Consider the following 20,964-nt stretch of genomic DNA (forward strand, 5'->3'; position numbering starts at 1 on the left):
CGGTATACATTATATACACATAGTCCTGCACACACGGGGGTCCGCACTGTATACATTATATACACAAAGTCCTGCACACACGGGGGTCCGCACTGTATATATTACATACACATCGTCCTGCACACACAGGGGTCCGCACTGTATACATTATATACACATAGTCCTGCGCACACACGGGGGTCCGCACTGTATACATTATATACACAGTCCTGCACACACAGGGGTCCACACTGTATACATTATATACACATAGTCCTGCACACACGGGGGTCCGCACTGTATACATTACATACATAGTCCTGCACACACGGGGGTCCGCACTGTATACATTATATACACATAGTCCTGCACACACGGGGGTCCGCACTGTATACATTACATACATAGTCCTGCACACACGGTGGTCCGCACTGTATACATTATATACACATAGTCCTACACACACGTGGGTCTGCACTGTATACATTATATACACATAGTCCTACACACACGGGGGTCCGCACTGTATACATTATATACACATAGTCCTGCACACACGGGGGTCCGCACTGTATACATTACATATAGTCCTGCACACACAGGGGTCCGCACTGTATACATTATATACACATAGTCCTACACACACGGGGGTCCGCACTGTATACATTATATACACATAGTCCTACACACACGGGGGTCCGCACTGTATACATTACATACACATAGTCCTGCACACACAGGGGTCCGCACTGTATACATTACATACATAGTCCTGCACACACACAGGGGTCCGCACTGTGTACATTACATACATAGTCCTGCACACACACGGGGGTCCGCACTGTATACATTATATACATAGTCCTGCACACACGGGGGTCCGCACTGTATACATTATATACACATAGTCCTGCACGAAACACAGGGGTCCGCACTGTATACATTACATACACATAGTCCTGCACACACAGGGGTCCGCACTGTATACATTACATACACATAGTCCTGCACACACAGGGGTCCGCACTGTATACATTACATACATTGTCCTGCACACACAGGGGTCCGCACTGTATACATTACATACATAGTCCTGCACACACAGGGGTCCGCACTGTATACATTACATACACATAGTCCTACACACACGGGGGTTCGCACTGTATACATTATATACACAGTCCTGCACACACGGGGGTCCGCACTGTATACATTATATACACAGTCCTGCACACACAGGGGTCCGCACTGTATACATTACGTACACATAGTCCTACACACACGGGGGTCCGCACTGTATACATTATATACACATAGTCCTGCACACACAGGGGTCCGCACTATATACGTTATATACACATAGTCCTGCACACACGGGGGTCCGCACTGTATACGTTATATACACATAGTCCTGCACACACACAGGGGTCCGCACTGTATACATTACATACATAGTCCTGCACACACAGGGGTCCGCACTGTATACATTACATACACATAGTCCTACACACACGGGGGTCCGCACTGTATACATTATATACACATAGTCCTGCACACACGGGGGTCTGCACTGTATACATTATATACACAGTCCTGCACACACACACGGGGGTCCACACTGTATACATTATATACACATAGTCCTGCACACATGGGGGTCCGCACTGTATACATTATATACACATAGTCCTACACACACGGGGGTCCGCACTGTATACATTATATACACAGTCCTGCACACACGGGGGTCCGCACTGTATACATTATATACACATAGTCCTGCGCACACACGGGGGTCCGCACTGTATACATTATATACACAGTCCTGCACACACAGGGGTCCACACTGTATACATTATATACACATAGTCCTGCACACACGGGGGTCCGCACTGTATACATTACATACATAGTCCTGCACACACGGGGGTCCGCACTGTATACATTATATACACATAGTCCTGCACACACGGGGGTCCGCACTGTATACATTACATACATAGTCCTGCACACACGGTGGTCCGCACTGTATACATTATATACACATAGTCCTACACACACGTGGGTCTGCACTGTATACATTATATACACATAGTCCTACACACACGGGGGTCCGCACTGTATACATTATATACACATAGTCCTGCACACACGGGGGTCCGCACTGTATACATTACATATAGTCCTGCACACACAGGGGTCCGCACTGTATACATTATATACACATAGTCCTACACACACGGGGGTCCGCACTGTATACATTATATACACATAGTCCTACACACACGGGGGTCCGCACTGTATACATTACATACACATAGTCCTGCACACACAGGGGTCCGCACTGTATACATTACATACATAGTCCTGCACACACACAGGGGTCCGCACTGTATACATTACATACATAGTCCTGCACACACACGGGGGTCCGCACTGTATACATTATATACATAGTCCTGCACACACGGGGGTCCGCACTGTATACATTATATACACATAGTCCTGCACGAAACACAGGGGTCCGCACTGTATACATTACATACACATAGTCCTGCACACACAGGGGTCCGCACTGTATACATTACATACACATAGTCCTGCACACACAGGGGTCCGCACTGTATACATTACATACATTGTCCTGCACACACAGGGGTCCGCACTGTATACATTACATACATAGTCCTGCACACACAGGGGTCCGCACTGTATACATTACATACACATAGTCCTACACACACGGGGGTTCGCACTGTATACATTATATACACAGTCCTGCACACACGGGGGTCCGCACTGTATACATTATATACACAGTCCTGCACACACAGGGGTCCGCACTGTATACATTACGTACACATAGTCCTACACACACGGGGGTCCGCACTGTATACATTATATACACATAGTCCTGCACACACAGGGGTCCGCACTATATACGTTATATACACATAGTCCTGCACACACGGGGGTCCGCACTGTATACGTTATATACACATAGTCCTGCACACACACAGGGGTCCGCACTGTATACATTACATACATAGTCCTGCACACACAGGGGTCCGCACTGTATACATTACATACACATAGTCCTACACACACGGGGGTCCGCACTGTATACATTATATACACATAGTCCTGCACACACGGGGGTCTGCACTGTATACATTATATACACAGTCCTGCACACACACACGGGGGTCCACACTGTATACATTATATACACATAGTCCTGCACACATGGGGGTCCGCACTGTATACATTATATACACATAGTCCTACACACACGGGGGTCCGCACTGTATACATTATATACACAGTCCTGCACACACGGGGGTCCGCACTGTATACATTATATACACATAGTCCTACACACGGGGGTCAGCACTGTATACATTACATACACATAGTCCTGCACACACAGGGGTCCTCACTGTATACATTATATACACATAGTCCTCCACACACAGGGGTCCGCACTATATACATTACATACACATAGTCCTACACACACAGGGGTCCGCACTGTATACATTACATACACATAGTCCTGCACACACACAGGGGTCCGCACTGTATACATTACATACATAGTCCTGCACACACAGGGGTCCGCACGGTATACATTACATACACATAGTCCTGCACACACACAGGGGTCCGCACTGTATACATTACATACATAGTCCTGCACACACAGGGGTCCGCACGGTATACATTATATACACATAGTCCTGCACACACGGGGGTCCGCACTGTATACATTATATACACAAAGTCCTGCACACACGGGGGTCCGCACTGTATACATTACATACACATCGTCCTGCACACACAGGGGTCCGCACGGTATACATTATATACACATAGTCCTGCACACACGGGGGTCCGCACTGTATACATTATATATACAAAGTCCTGCACACACGGGGGTCCGCACTGTATATATTACATACACATCGTCCTGCACACACAGGGGTCCGCACTGTATACATTATATACACATAGTCCTGCGCACACACGGGGGTCCGCACTGTATACATTATATACACAGTCCTGCACACACAGGGGTCCACACTGTATACATTATATACACATAGTCCTGCACACACGGGGGTCCGCACTGTATACATTACATACATAGTCCTGCACACACGGGGGTCCGCACTGTATACATTATATACACATAGTCCTGCACACACGGGGGTCCGCACTGTATACATTACATACATAGTCCTGCACACACGGTGGTCCGCACTGTATACATTATATACACATAGTCCTACACACACGTGGGTCTGCACTGTATACATTATATACACATAGTCCTACACACACGGGGGTCCGCACTGTATACATTATATACACATAGTCCTGCACACACGGGGGTCTGCACTGTATACATTACATATAGTCCTGCACACACAGGGGTCCGCACTGTATACATTATATACACATAGTCCTACACACACGGGGGTCCGCACTGTATACATTATATACACATAGTCCTACACACACGGGGGTCCGCACTGTATACATTACATACACATAGTCCTGCACACACAGGGGTCCGCACTGTATACATTACATACATAGTCCTGCACACACAGGGGTCCGCACTGTATACATTATGTCACGATATGGTATGAAATCTATATATATTATTGTCTAAGGGTTTTTCCGTCTGTCTTGTCTGTCTTTCTGTCTGTCTGTCTGTCCTGGAAATCCCGGCTCTCTGATTGGTCGAGGCCAAAAGGCCTCGACCAATCAGAGACCGGCACAGCATCGACGTAGAAATCCCGCGTCTCTGATTGGTCGAGGCCGCCAGGCCTCGACCAATCAGCGACGAGCACAGCGACGATGATGTCATAAAGGACGTAGAAATCCCGCATCTGATTGGTCGAGGCCAGGATTGGCCTCGACCAATCAGCAACGGGCACAGTGACGATGATGTCATAAAGGACGTAGAAATACCACGATTCTGATTCAGCGACGGGCACAGTCTGCTGCGAATTCTGGAATCATCATTGTCCTCCATTGCTGTCAAGTGCCGCCACTGTGTAGGGTGCGTGCCTGCGTCTCCCTGTATGTAGAATGGGTCGTAAACGAAAATACGCCAATGAGGATGACAGAAAAGCAGCAGCAGCAGCAAGAAAACGACAACATCGGGAACAGGAAACATCACAACAAACTGACGCCAGACAAGCCCAGGATGTGGAATCACACAGACAACGTCGCCAACAGGAGACACCACAAGAAACTGACGCCAGACAAGCCCAGGATGTGGAATCTCACAGACAACGTCGCCAACAGGAGACACCAGAAGAAACTGACGCCAGACAAGCCCAGGATGTGGAATCTCACAGACAACGTCGCCAACAGGAGACACCACAAGAAACTGACGCCAGACAAGCCCAGGATGTGGAATCTCACAGACAACGTCGCCAACAGGAGACACCACAAGAAACTGACGCCAGACAAGCCCAGGATGTGGAATCTCACAGACAACGTCGCCAACAGGAGACACCACAAGAAACTGACGCCAGACAAGCCCAGGATGTGGAATCTCACAGACAACGTCGCCAACAGGAGACACCACAAGAAACTGACGCCAGACAAGCCCAGGATGTGGAATCTCACAGACAACGTCGCCAACAGGAGACACCACAAGAAACTGACGCCAGACAAGCCCAGGATGCGGAATCTCACAGACAACGTCGCCAACAGGAGACACCACAACAAACTGCCGCCAGACAAGCCCAGGATACGGAATCTCACAGACACCGTCGTCAACCGGAGACACCACAACAAACTGTTGTGCAACAGGAACAACATGATCGCCAAATTCATAAAAAACGAATGCTCTACCAACTAAGGCACGACCAGGACAATATTCAACAACTTGCACATTATGTAACAGACAATGAAAGTACAATTCGTGAACACTACTGTGGGAATATGAATGCAGTTTGCTCTAAATGCGACTCTCTGAATTTAATTGATCAAAAACCATCTGACAATCAGTTTACTCAATGCTGCCAAAAAGGAAAAGTTATGCTACCGAGACCTCACTACTCAGATCTGTTTGAGCAGTTAATGAAAGGAATGCATCAACATAGTAGAAATTTTATGGAAAATATCAGAAGCATCAACAGTTCTCATGCGTTTGCTTCATTCGGTGCCAACATTGCACCGCCCCCTGGATTCGGACCTTATTGTTTTAAAATTCACGGCCAGATCTACCATCGCACTGCAACACTTCACCCTGAAATAGGACAACCACCAAAATTTGCACAATTATACATCATTGATACAAATGGGGCTACAGAACAAAGGATGAACCTAAAAGAAAACGAAAAGTGTGATGCTGAACTGATGATCCAAATTGCTGTACATTTACAAAAAATAAGCCCATTTGCTGCCGCATATCGCATGCTAAAAGACGTTCAGGCTGAGGAGGAACAGAGGGCTATACAAAATGGTACTGAAATGCCTTCTATTGTCATGGCCATTAAACAAGAACGTAAACAGGATCCCCGACTTTACAACAAACCACGTGTAAGTGAGGTCGCAGTTGTTTTTCAAAACGATGATGGAGAACCTCCTTTTCAAAGGGATATATTAGTCCATCTTAAGCCAGACCAAAACAACCCTTTGGTTCCTAAGACACAACGAATTAGCATTTTGCACAGCAACCTTGATGCTCTTCTGTATCCGCTATTCTTTCCAAGAGGTGAACAAGGGTGGCATGAAAACCTAAACCAACAAGGAACTTCAAGAAGAATTACACAGCTGCAATACTACAGTTTTCGTCTGTCTGTCCGAAATTACTTCAATCCTATTTTAAACGGTGGGAAACTGACACAACAGTACTTAGTTGACGCATATATTAAAATTGAAGCTAATCGTCTAAATTTCATAAGAATGAACCAAAAGCAACTTAAAGTTGAAGACTACTGCGTTCTTCAAGAACATTTGCAAAAACAATCAATTGAAAAGGGAATTCCAATTGGAAAAACAGTAATCCTCCCGTCGTCGTTTGAAGGTAGCCCCCGCAACATGCAACAGCGTTATCAAGATGCAATGGCAATAGTAACAAAGTTTGGAAGACCTGACATTTTTGTGACAATGACCTGTAATCCTAAATGGCCAGAAATTACCGAAAATCTAGAACCCTGGCAAAAAGTTGAACACAGGCCGGACTTAGTCGCACGCGTATTTCGACTGAAACTCATCAGTCTTTTGAAAGACATAAAAAATTGACTTTTTGGAACAGTCGTAGCAATGGTACACGTCATAGAGTTTCAGAAACGAGGTCTCCCACATGCGCATATACTAATTATCTTAGACACGGATTCCAAGATTCGTACGGAGGAAGAAATCGACAATATAGTGTGGGCTGAAATTCCTAACCAAGAAAAGTATCCAGAACTGTATAATATTGTAGTCTCTCATATGGTTCATGGCCCATGCGGTGTAGCAAATCCAAAAAGTCCATGCATGGAAAACGGAAAGTGTACAAAAGGGTTTCCAAAGGAGTTGAAACAGCACACTGTTAAAGACTTGGATGGCTACCCATCCTACCGGCGACAACACATTGATAACATTGCTTGCAACAATAAAATTATAAATAACTCATGGATAGTCCCATACAACCCGTACTTATCAAAATGCTACAACTGTCACATCAACATAGAAGTCTGTGCTTCAATAAAAAGTGTAAAATATCTCTTCAAGTACATCTACAAGGGGCATGACAAAGCTAACATCGAAATACAACAGAAAACAGTCAATCACGATGAATCATCAACTTTTGTTGACTCAAGATATGTCAGTGCTCCAGAAGCAGCTTGGAGGATATTTGCATTTCCAATGCATTCACAGTCCCATGCCATTATACGTCTAGCTATTCATTTACCAAATCAACAGCAGCTTTATTTCTTTGAAGATGCTGAAGTCAAAGATGTCTCAAAAACTTTAAGCACGACATCAACATTAATGGAATGGTTTTTGCTGAACCAACGTGACGAAAACGCAAGGCAGTATTTGTACCGAGAGATTCCAGAGCATTACGTTTGGAATAAAACTTGGAATCCAAGACAACGAGGAGTTAGCAGAATAATTGGACGCATGTATACTGTTAGTGTCAAGGATCAAGAAAGATATTGCCTTCGGCTGTTACTACTACATATCAAAGGAGCTAAAACGTATGACGATTTGAAAACAGTTAACGGAGTATTGCACGATACATTTAAAGCTGCAGCTTTGGCCTTAGGACTCCTATTGGATGATACTGTGTGGAAACTTACTTTAGAAGACGCAGTTACTCTACATATGCCTAAGCAACTTCGTGAATTCTTTGCCTACATCTGTGTATTTGGACCGCCTACAAATCCAGCTCAACTTTGGACAAATTTTAAAGAACATCTAATCGAGGACTACTGCCTACGTCTTCACAGCAGAAGTAGAAGTTGTCAAAATTGCGAATCGTATGCCATGCAAGATGTCCAAAATATCTTACTACTACATGGAAAAACGTTTTCAGACTTTAATTTGCCCCAGCCTGCCATTCAAGTTCCACAAGTTCCAGAGTATGACGAAGCTTATGAATTATTGCTGGCAACAGAGAAGTCAAACTCCTTAAATGAACAACAACGGATTGCATATGACACTATTGTGAGCGCTATAGAAAACCAAGCAGATGCAAGGCCAAAATGTTTCTTTATTGACGGTCCAGGAGGGAGCGGTAAAACATACCTCTATGAAGTTTTAATGCATCACGTTAGAGGGTTGGGAAAAGTCGTATTGCCATCAGCTACAACAGGGATTGCAGCAAACCTTTTATGAGGAGGTCGCACTATCCATTCACTCTTTGGGATACCAGTTCCAGTCAATGAAATCTCTATTTCCAGAATAAAACAAGACACATTTGCAGGAAGACTGTTAAAAAATACACATGTTTTCATACTTGACGAGTGCACCATGGCACCCAAATACGCTTTGAGCTTAATTGACAGACTTCTGCGTGAAGTAATGACTACAAATGTTGCTGAAAAAAATAAAATTCCGTTTGGAGGTAAAGTTTTTGTCATTGGTGGAGATTTTAGGCAATGCCTTCCAGTCATACCAAATGGAACAAGAACAGATGTTATCGAGTCCAGCTTAAAAATGGCTGACCTTTGGAAACAGTTCAATAAACTCCAACTAATTAACAATATGCGATCTTCGGACCCAGAGTATAGCAACTGGCTTCTTAAACTTGGCAACGGTGAACTTAGCAACCAATACAACCTTGGAGAAGATATTATTGAAATACCAGAAGACATGTTGTGCACTGACTGCATCATAAGTGATGTTTTTGGACAATGCATTGAAATTGAGGTGAACGACCAAAGCAGTGTTGAGAGGGCCTCTTCTCATGCAATTCTCTGTCCCAAGAATGATGACGTGGCTCTGCTAAATTCCCGTGTGATGGATAGAATGCCTGGTGAGTATAAGTTGTATAAAAGTGATGATTCAGTGGATGTAGACAATGAAGATGAACGAGAGCATTATCCAGTTGAATTTTTAAATAGTCTTACGCCATCAGGAATGCCATCCCACAGACTTCAACTGAAAGTTGGAACAATCATAATGTTGCTGCGGAATCTAAATATGAAAAATGGTCTATGTAATGGAACTCGCCTTATTGTTACTGGACTCCATTCTCACGTCATTCAAGCAAGAGTGATCACTGGATCAGCAAAAGGAGATGAAGTTTTCATTCCACGCATTGATTTATGTCCTTCAGACACGGGTCTTCCATTTAGGCTTCGGCGTCGACAGTTTCCAATAAAACCAGCTTTTGCCATGACAATAAACAAGTCACAAGGTCAAACTCTACACCGTGTTGGCATATATCTACCGCAGCCCGTTTTTGGTCATGGACAACTCTACGTTGCATTTTCAAGAGTTAAAATGAGATCCAACGTCAAGGTGCAAGTTCTTCCTACCCCTTTACAAGGAAAGTTGCTTATAGGTAGTCAAAAGGTATTCACAAGAAATGTGGTGTACAAAAATATTTTGGCTTGATATTGTTAATAAATATATTATAGTGTCAATGTCCTTCTTTTGTCCGATGATTTATTTAAATACAGTTACAGTTCATGTAATGTGGTTTATATATTTTGATGATCTGTTTCATAATTTCATTCAATTGTGTTAAGTTCTATGACGTAGATGTCATAATGGTTGCCATGGCGACAATGTCATAAAGGTTGCCTTAACCAATCAGCGACGGGCACAGTCTGCCGCGAATTCTGGAATCATCATTGTCCATATACTACGGGGACATGCATATTCTAGAATACCCGATGCATTAGACGGGCACAGCGACGATGATGTCATAAAGGACGTAGACATCCTGCGTCTGATTGGTCGAGGCCGCCAGGCCTCAACCAATCAGCAACGGGCACAGCGACGATGATGTCATAAAGGACGTAGAAATCCCACGTCTCTGATTGGTCGAGGCCGCCAGGCCTCGACCAATCAGCAACGGGCACAGCGACGATGATGTCATAATGGTTGCCATGGCGACGATGATGTCATAAAGGTTGCCTCGACCAATCAGCGACGGGCACATTCTGCCGCGAATTCTGGAATCATCATTGTCCATATACTACGGGGACATGCATATTCTAGAATACCCGATGCATTAGAATCGGGCCACAATCTAGTGTCATATAAGCTTAGTTGCTCGTCAGCTCATGAGGTGGGCTAAACCCCCCCTTCACTAGCTGACTCTACTTGTTTCTCTCTGGGCTACGGACTGTATGCTAGAAGGGGGTTTTATTGCCCTGGGGTCGTAAATTCCAGGCTCAGAGGAAAGTCCCTCACCCCTCCCACCTTCACTAGTCAGAACTGGTAAAGTGGCTCCAAAATTCATGAAAGATCCTTTGTTTGGTTTTGGTACGATATTATGCACCATGTTTACGATAAGAACACGAAAATATATATTCGTATTCCCACTCGGTGTAGGTACCCATCCCTTTAAACTCGGGCTTCTAACTCCGTCTGGTAAAGAAGTAGGGTTTTCTCTGTAAATATGTATCCCAGATAGGACATATTTGATCTCATTAGAATGATCACGTTAACCCGAGATGATTGATGGGTTTGTTAGAACTATGACGTGTTTTGTAGTGAAGTTATAGAAATTAGAGAGAATAGTTTAAAGTTTAGGCAGAATGTAGAGAGAGGAGGGTCTGGATAAGCCAGCCTTTCTGTGATGTCACAGCCTTAATGTTTTAAGTGTCTGGCAGGCTCTGAGGAGTCACTTGCTGCTTGATTTCTTGTTTTGTCCTGGAAGAGCCCTGCTCACGTCCAAATGAGCTGGGACGTATGGGAAAAACTGCCCTAGCCTGGTTGCCTGTCATGCTTTGAACATGTAAGTGTTGTTTTTTCTCATTTATTCCCTTTATGTTATAATTACCCTTGTACATATTTGCAATTGTCTCATTTGTAACTTCTTTATAAAATATTTTTGATAAAGCACTGCCTAATTAATTTCAATGGAATATACTATTATATATTAGTTCGTTCATCCATGCTCTAAACTTACCCTGTCTTCTGAAGGGAAATACGCTACTGTTACTGTTGTGTTGGGTTAGCTTCGGACCCGTTTAATCGAAGCTGGTGGCAGCGTAAGTGCGCTGACTGTTGGATTATGCTGAAGCAACTGCGGGTTTGATAATTATTGTTCCTGCCTGAGTGGGAGTAGTTATCGCGTCGCTGCAGCGTGCCCAATAGCCAGTACATAGCAGGCAGCCTTCCTGGCGACTAATTACCCAGGGTGCAGTACCTAATCTGACCTGAGAGTAAGGGGGCGCCAGAGAGCTGCAAGTGTTAAGTGGAACTGTAAGCGGGATATACATAAATCCCTGCAGTTTGTGGTATATTGAAAGCAGTGGGATACCTAGAATAAGCCCCTGCTGTAAACTATGAGGTCAATAGCCTTATGTGTGGTTTTTTCATCACATCGTGGAGTGGAGGGATAACTAAGATAAGCCCCCCTGCACATGTGATAGCCGTCTGTTGGCCTAAAGTCACCTCAATCCGTGACGTAGGGGTGACGGTCACGGTGTGAATCCTGACCCATTGGTGACAGCGGTCAGGGGAATCGTGACAATTGGTGGCAAGGCGGTGGGATATCTTAGAGCATTAGTGATTTGGTTTGAGTAATCATTCCTCTCACTAAAAACTTGCAGAAAGTTCTTGCGAGGACTCTGCGCAAATAAGTTTGGAGAACGAACTCAGTGCTTTTTAGTTGTGAGACAATTGTGTACGGGTAATTATCCCCTCCCTTTCTCTTTGTTTTTCTATCCTATCTTTTATTTGGCAACCATGGCTGCGAAAGGGGAAGCCTGGTACAACCAGCAGAAGAAGGACATTCTTGCTGGGATATGCACGTACCATGGCCTGAACCCCCAGGGCAAGACCAAGATACAAATGGTCGCTGAACTGGTGCAATTTGAAGCAGACCAAGCCAGGTCACAGAGCCCAGAGGCCGCAGAAGCCAGCACAAGCGAACATGGTGCTGCAGCAGAGGTCCAACCACTGAATACGGGCCCTACTGGCAACCAGGGGGGTGCAGACCTCCTCCTGCAGCTGGCTCTGCAACAATGCTCCGCAGATGACCTAGAGAGACGTCTGCAGCTGATCCAGCAATACCAGGAGCAAGCCGAGAGAGAGGCCCGAGCTGAGAGAGAGGCCCAGGCCCAGCGAGCCGAGAGAGAGGCCCAGCGAGCCGAGCGAGAGGCCCAGGCCCAGTGAGCCGAGCGGGAGGCTGAGAGAGCCGAGCGCCAAGCCCAGCGAGAACATGAACTGGAGATGCTCCGGCAGGGGGGGATGCCCTCCACCGCCCAGAGACGTGAGCCCAGCAGCGCTCAGATACCTAAGCCCCGGCCCGATCACTTTCCTGTTATGGAGAAGGACGGGGACTTGGACACTTTTTTTGCAGGCCTTTGAGAAAGCCTGCAGGCAGTACCAGCTGCCTACAGATGAATGGGCCCGATACCTGACACCAGGGCTGAGAGGTAAAGCTCTGGAGGCGTTTGCTGCCCTCCCTCAAGAACAAGATGGTGACTATGAGGCCATCAAGCAGGCTCTGATAGCCAAGTACCAGCTTACACCCGAGGTGTACCATAGAAAGTTCCGTACCCTCCAACGTGGCCCACACGACAGTTACAGTGATGTGGTGCATGGACTGGGGACCCACTTTGACCAGTGGACCCAAGGACTGTCAGTGACCACCTTTGCACAGCTGCGAGACCTGATGATCAAAGACCAGTTCTTTCATCTTTGCCCAGCTGAGGTGCGACAGTTCGTGATGGACAGAGAACCCAAAGACGTGACGAAAGCAGCACAGATTGCCGACGCCTATGAGGCCAACCGTAGATCGGAAGGGCGGAAGCCAGTCACCACCAGCTGGAGAGGGGGTAAGCCTGCAACCAACGCCAGTACCCCTGCCAGCCAACACACCAGAGGTCCTGGCCCCGTGGCCAACAGCACCAGACCGACCACCGAACCTCGCACGTGTTACACCTGCAATCAGACTGGTCATATCAGTACCTACTGCCCAGCCAAGCAGAAGAACACCCAAGCCAAGGCCCCAGGGCCTAATGCAGCAGTTCTTTTGGTGGGTGGTGTGGTTGGGAGGGTGTGTGACAACGTACAGCACGTCACTGTGGGAGGCCATGTTGCTACAGGCCTCAAGGACACCGGGGCTGAACGAACCCTCATCCGACCCGAACTGGCGGCCCCTGAAGAAATCATTCCGGGGAAAACCCTAACTGTCACTGGGATTGGGGGCATCAGCTGTCCCTTACCGATGGCCCGGCTTTTTATTGATTGGGGTGCTGGGAGCGGGGTGAAGGAAGTGGGGCTGTCGGATAATTTGCCCACTGATGTTTTGTTGGGAACTGATTTGGGGAGGATGTTTGCATACTACGTCCCTGACACCTCTCCCCAATCTACTAATGAGGGTAAAGTTAACCCTGATGATGATGATGGGAGATCGCATGTGTTACCTGACCATGCTTTATCTTGTAATGATGCATCTATTAACCATTTTTTTCCTAGGATTGATGGTGAAAATGTTGTACCTGTGCCAGCTGAACCTGATAATGATTTTTCTGTGAAGGTTAATGTGTCCATAGGTACAGGCGTGCCCAGCCACGTCGCTCTGCGGAGTGAGACGGCTGAGGAACCCTTACCAGGGGCAAGTGTCGGTGCTACAGGAAATGGGGAGATGCATGGGAACCGTGAGGAAGGTGATGCCATGAAAGTGACCAGTGCCACCGAGGAAGGTAACTGGCCCATAAGTAGCACTGCCCCTGGAGTGTTGGGGGTGGATGGGGAGGTAGAGCCCATAGCAGCGCCGGCTGATGGGTCTGTAGAAACCCCCGGGGAGACAGCCTACGTAGCTGCTGTCACCCGCAGTCAGAGTGCCCGGAACGCAGATAACTGTCTGCCTTCCGGACCCTCTTCAGTCATCACTGTGACTGAACCAGAGGTGGACCCAGAGCAGGTCCAAGAGGGTTCCCGTGGGGAAGGGACCATGACGTCGCTTTTGGCTTCCCCTAGCCAGGAGTTTCAGGCCGCTCTGCACACAGATGCGAGCCTAGAGAGTTTGAGACAACTCGCCGGGACGCGCTTCTCCGAGACCGATAAGGAGAAGGTGTTCTGGGAACAAGGTAGGTTGTACCGGGAGACAGTACCCGGAGAATCACAAAAGGAGTGGTTGAGGGAAAGACAGCTGGTCATCCCACAGCAATTCCGGGGTGAGTTGTTGCGGATTGCCCATGAGATCCCGCTAGCTGGACACTTGGGGATCAGCAAAACTAAGGCCCGGCTGTCTCAACACTTCTATTGGCCTAAGATGGGGACAGATGTGTCAAACTACTGCCGCTCCTGTGTCACGTGTCAAAGGGTGGGGAAAGCGGGGCCTGCTCTTATGGCTCCCCTGATCCCTTTGCCAGTGATAGAGGAGACTTTCCAGAGGATCGCGGTGGACATTGTGGGCCCGCTGGCCGTCCCCAGTAGCTCTGGAAAGCAATACATCCTTACTGTGGTAGACTATGCTACCCGGTACCCAGAGGCAGTAGCTCTGTCGTCAACTAGGGCAGATAAGGTGGCGGATGCCCTGTTGGCCATCTTTTCACGTGTAGGATTTCCCAGGGAAATGCTTACTGATCAAGGGACCCAATTTATGTCTCGCCTAATGGAGGCTCTCTGTAAGAAAATGCAGGTGAAGCACCTGGTATCGAGTGCGTATCACCCACAGACCAATGGCTTGTGTGAACGCTTCAATGGTACCCTCAAACAGATGCTACGCATGCTGGTTGAGACTCAAGGGCGCGACTGGGAGCGGTACCTCCCACACCTGCTGTTCGCTTACCGAGAGGTTCCACAGGCCTCGACGGGGTTCTCCCCCTTCGAGCTCCTGTACGGCAGGCGAGTCCGGGGACCCCTTGGGTTGGTAAGAGAATCCTGGGAAGAGGAGCCGAACCCTTCTGAAGTGTCCATAGTGGAGTATGTCATGCGCTTCCGTGACAAGATGCAGACCTTGACGCAGTTGGTGCATGACAACATGACGCAGGCTCAGGCTGATCAGAAGCACTGGTACGACCAGAACGCCCGGGAGCGGACCTACCACGTGGGTCAAAAGGTGTGGGTGCTGGTCCCTGTACCAACGGATAAGCTTCAGGCCGCCTGGGAGGGCCCGTACGTCGTCCACCAACAGCTCAACCCGGTCACTTACGTGGTCACGCTTGACCACGCTCGGGGTAGGCGAAAGGCCTTTCACGTCAACATGATGAAGGCTCATCACGAACGTGAACCTTTCGTCCTACCGGTCTGCAGCTTGCCCGAAGACGGTGAGGAAGACACCCTCCTGGACATGTTGGCCCAAGCCAAGGCCAATGGGTCCATTGAGGACGTGGAGGTAAGCGCCTCGTTAACTGAACCCCAGCGGTTGCAGTTGCAAACCACACTGGAACCCTTCCGGGTCGTGTTCTCCAACCGACCTGGGAGGACTGAGTTAGCCGTCAACGAGGTGGACACCGGGAATCACGCCCCACTACGGCGAACGCCCTATCGAATCTCTGACCAGGTGCAGCAGATTATGCGCCAAGAGATCGATGAGATGTTACAGCTGGGGGTGATTCGACGGTCAAAGAGCGCGTGGGCATCACCTGTAGTTCTCGTGCCAAAGAAGGACCGGACCACACGGTTCTGCGTGGACTACAGGGGGCTCAACGCCATTACAGCCTCTGACGCGCACCCCATGCCGCGCATCGAGGAGCTGCTTGAGAAGTTAGCTGGCGCAAATTACCTAACAATAATGGATCTGAGTCGGGGATACTGGCAGATTCCCCTGAGCCCTGAGGCACAGGAGAAGTCCGCCTTTATCACACCCTTCGGACTGTACGAGTCCACGGTCATGCCCTTCGGCATGAAGAATGCCCCTGCCACTTTCCAGCGGATGGTCAACCTCCTGCTTCAGGGACTGGAGACGTACGCCGTGGCGTACTTGGATGACATTGCCATCTTCAGTCCCTCCTGGAAGGAACACCTGCAGCATCTCGAGGAGGTGCTCAGGCGAATTCACCAAGCAGGACTGACTATCAAGCCGGGAAAGTGTCAGATGGGCATGAGGGAGGTTCACTACCTGGGAAACCGGGTAGGCGAAGGCACCATGGAGCCAGATCATGGCAATGGTGATGGGTTGGCCCACCAGGGTGAACCTGCTGAGGTGCGCATGGAGGAGAACCATCAGGTCCTACCTCCCTAGCGCACACCAAAAGGGGAAGGTGTCACGATATGGTATGAAATATCATATAAGTTTAGTTGCTCGTCAGCTCATGAGGTGGGCTAAACCCCCCCTTCACTAGCTGACTCTACTTGTTTCTCTCTGGGCTACGGACTGTATGCTAGAAGGGGGTTTTATTGCCCTGGGGTCGTAAATTCCAGGCTCAGAGGAAAGTCCCTCACCCCTCCCACCTTCACTAGTCAGAACTGGTAAAGTGGCTCCAAAATTCATGAAAGATCCTTTGTTTGGTTTTGGTACGATATTATGCACCATGTTTACGGTAAGAACACGAAAATATATATTCGTATTCCCACTCGGTGTAGGTACCCATCCCTTTAAACTCGGGCTTCTAACTCCGTCTGGTAAAGAAGTAGGGTTTTCTCTGTAAATATGTATCCCAGATAGGACATATTTGATCTCATTAGAATGCTCACGTTAACCCGAGATGATTGATGGGTTTGTTAGAACTATGACGTGTTTTGTAGTGAAGCTATAGAAATTAGAGAGAATAGTTTAAAGTTTAGGCAGAATGTAGAGAGAGGAGGGTCTGGATAAGCCAGCCTTTCTGTGATGTCACAGCCTTAATGTTTTAAGTGTCTGGCAGGCTCTGAGGAGTCACTTGCTGCTTGATTTCTTGTTTTGTCCTGGAAGAGCCCTGCTCACGTCCAAATGAGCTGGGACGTATGGGAAAAACTGCCCTAGCCTGGTTGCCTGTCATGCTTTGAACATGTAAGTGTTGTTTTTTCTCATTTATTCCCTTTATGTTATAATTACCCTTGTACATATTTGCAATTGTCTCATTTGTAACTTCTTTATAAAATATTTTTGATAAAGCACTGCCTAATTAATTTCAATGGAATATACTATTATATATTAGTTCGTTCATCCATGCTCTAAACTTACCCTGTCTTCTGAAGGGAAATACGCTACTGTTACTGTTGTGTTGGGTTAGCTTCGGACCCGTTTAATCGAAGCTGGTGGCAGCGAAAGTGCGCTGACTGTTGGATTATGCTGAAGCAACTGCGGGTTTGATAATTATTGTTCCTGCCTGAGTGGGAGTAGTTATCGCGTCGCTGCAGCGTGCCCAATAGCCAGTACATAGCAGGCAGCCTTCCTGGCGACTAATTACCCAGGGTGCAGTACCTAATCTGACCTGAGAGTAAGGGGGCGCCAGAGAGCTGCAAGTGTTAAGTGGAACTGTAAGCGGGATATACATAAATCCCTGCAGTTTGTGGTATATTGAAAGCAGTGGGATACCTAGAATAAGCCCCTGCTGTAAACTAAGAGGTCAATAGCCTTGTGTGTGGTTTTTTCATCACATCGTGGAGTGGAGGGATAACTAAGATAAGCCCCCTGCACATGTGATAGCCGTCTGTTGGCCTAAAGTCACCTCAATCCGTGACGTAGGGGTGACGGTCACGGTGTGAATCCTGACCCATTGGTGACAGCGGTCAGGGGAATCGTGACACATTACATACACATAGTCCTGCACACACGGGGGTCTGCACTGTGTACATTATATACACATAGTCCTGCACACACGGGGGTCCGCACTGTATACATTACATACACATAGTCCTGCACACACGGGGGTCCGCACTGTATACATTATATACACATAGTCCTGCACACACACGGGGGTCCGCACTATATACATTACATACACAGTCCTACACACACAGGGGTCCGCACTGTATACATTACATACACATAGTCCTGCACACACACAGGGGTCCGCACTGTATACATTACATACATAGTCCTGCACACACAGGGGTCCGCACGGTATACATTATATACACATAGTCCTGCACACACGGGGGTCCGCACTGTATACATTATATACACAAAGTCCTGCACACACGGGGGTCCGCACTGTATACATTACATACACATCGTCCTGCACACACGGGGGTCCGCACTGTATACATTACATACACATAGTCCTGCACACACGGGGGTCCGCACTGTATACATTACATACACATAGTCCTGCACACACGGGGGTCCGCACTGTATACATTACATACACATAGTCCTGCACACACGGGGGTCCGCACTGTATACATTACATACACATAGTCCTGCACACACGGGGGTCCGCACTGTATACATTACATACACATAGTCCTGCACACACGGGGGTCCGCACTGTATACATTACATACACATAGTCCTGCACACACGGGGGTCCGCACTGTATACATTACATACACATAGTCCTGCACACACGGGGGTCCGCACTGTATACATTACATACACATAGTCCTGCACACACGGGGGTCCGCACTGTATACATTACATACACATAGTCCTGCACACACGGGGGTCCGCACTGTATACATTACATACACATAGTCCTGCACACACGGGGGTCCGCACTGTATAAATTACATACACATAGTCCTGCACACACGGGGGTCCGCACTGTATACATTACATACACATAGTCCTGCACACACGGGGGTCCGCACTGTATACATTACATACACATAGTCCTGCACACACGGGGGTCCGCACTGTATACATTACATACACATAGTCCTGCACACACGGGGGTCCGCACTGTATACATTACATACACATTGTCCTGCACACACGGGGGTCCGCACTGTATACATTACATACACATTGTCCTGCACACACGGGGGTCCGCACTGTAAACATTACATACACATAGTCCTGCACACACGGGGGTCCGCACTGTAAACATTACATACACATAGTCCTGCACACACGGGGGTCCGCACTGTATACATTACATACACAGTCCTGCACACACGGGGGTCCGCACTGTATACATTATATACACATTGTACTGCACACACTGGGGTCCGCACTGTATACATTACATACACATAGTCCTACACACACAGGGGTCCGCACTGTATACATTACATACACATAGTCCTGCACACACACAGGGGTCCGCACTGTATACATTACATACATAGTCCTGCACACACAGGGGTCCGCACGGTATACATTATATACACATAGTCCTGCACACACGGGGGTCCGCACTGTATACATTATATACACAAAGTCCTGCACACACGGGGGTCCGCACTGTATACATTACATACACATCGTCCTGCACACACAGGGGTCCGCACGGTATACATTACATACACATAGTCCTGCACACACACGGGGGTCCACACTGTATACATTATATACACTTAGTCCTGCACACACGGGGGTCCGCACTCTATACATTATATCCACATAGTCCTGCACACACACGGGGGTCCGCACTGTGTACATTATATACACATAGTCCTGCACACACAGGGGTCCTCACTGTATACATTATATACACAGTCCTGCACACACAGGGGTCCGCACGGTATACATTACATACACATAGTCCTGCACACACAGGGGTCCGCACTGTATACATTACATACACATAGTCCTGCACACACGGGGGTCCGCACTGTATACATTACATACACATAGTCCTGCGCACACGGGGGTCCGCACTGTATACATTACATACACATAGTCCTGCGCACACGGGGGTCCGCACTGTATACATTACATACACATAGTCCTGCGCACACAGGGCTCCGCACTGTATACATTACATACACATAGTCCTGCACACACGGGGGTCCGCACTGTATACATTACATACACATAGTCCTGCACACACGGGGGTCCGCACTGTATATATTACATACACATAGTCCTGCGCACACGGGGGTCCGCACTGTATACATTACATACACATAGTCCTGCGCACACGGGGGTCCGCACTGTATACATTACATACACATAGTCCTGCGCACACAGGGCTCCGCACTGTATACATTACATACACATAGTCCTGCACACACGGGGGTCCGCACTGTATACATTACATACACATAGTCCTGCACACACGGGGGTCCGCACTGTATACATTACATACACATAGTCCTGCACACACGGGGGTCCGCACTGTATACATTACATACACATAGTCCTGCACACACGGGGGTCCGCACTGTATACATTACATACACATAGTCCTGCACACACGGGGGTCCGCACTGTATACATTACATACACATAGTCCTGCACACACGGGGGTCCGCACTGTATACATTACATACACATAGTCCTGCACACACGGGGGTCCGCACTGT

General features: G+C 47.7%; 1 gene segment (V, D, J or C); it reads left to right on the forward strand.

Moving 5' to 3' along the window:
- LOC138672974 (immunoglobulin gamma-1 heavy chain-like) overlaps positions 1 to 20,964 on the forward strand; it is a 606,081-nt gene that overhangs the window by 114,235 nt on the left and 470,882 nt on the right.

The sequence above is a fragment of the Ranitomeya imitator genome, chromosome 1, assembly GCF_032444005.1.
Source record: "Ranitomeya imitator isolate aRanImi1 chromosome 1, aRanImi1.pri, whole genome shotgun sequence".
Classification (NCBI taxonomy): domain Eukaryota; kingdom Metazoa; phylum Chordata; class Amphibia; order Anura; family Dendrobatidae; genus Ranitomeya; species Ranitomeya imitator.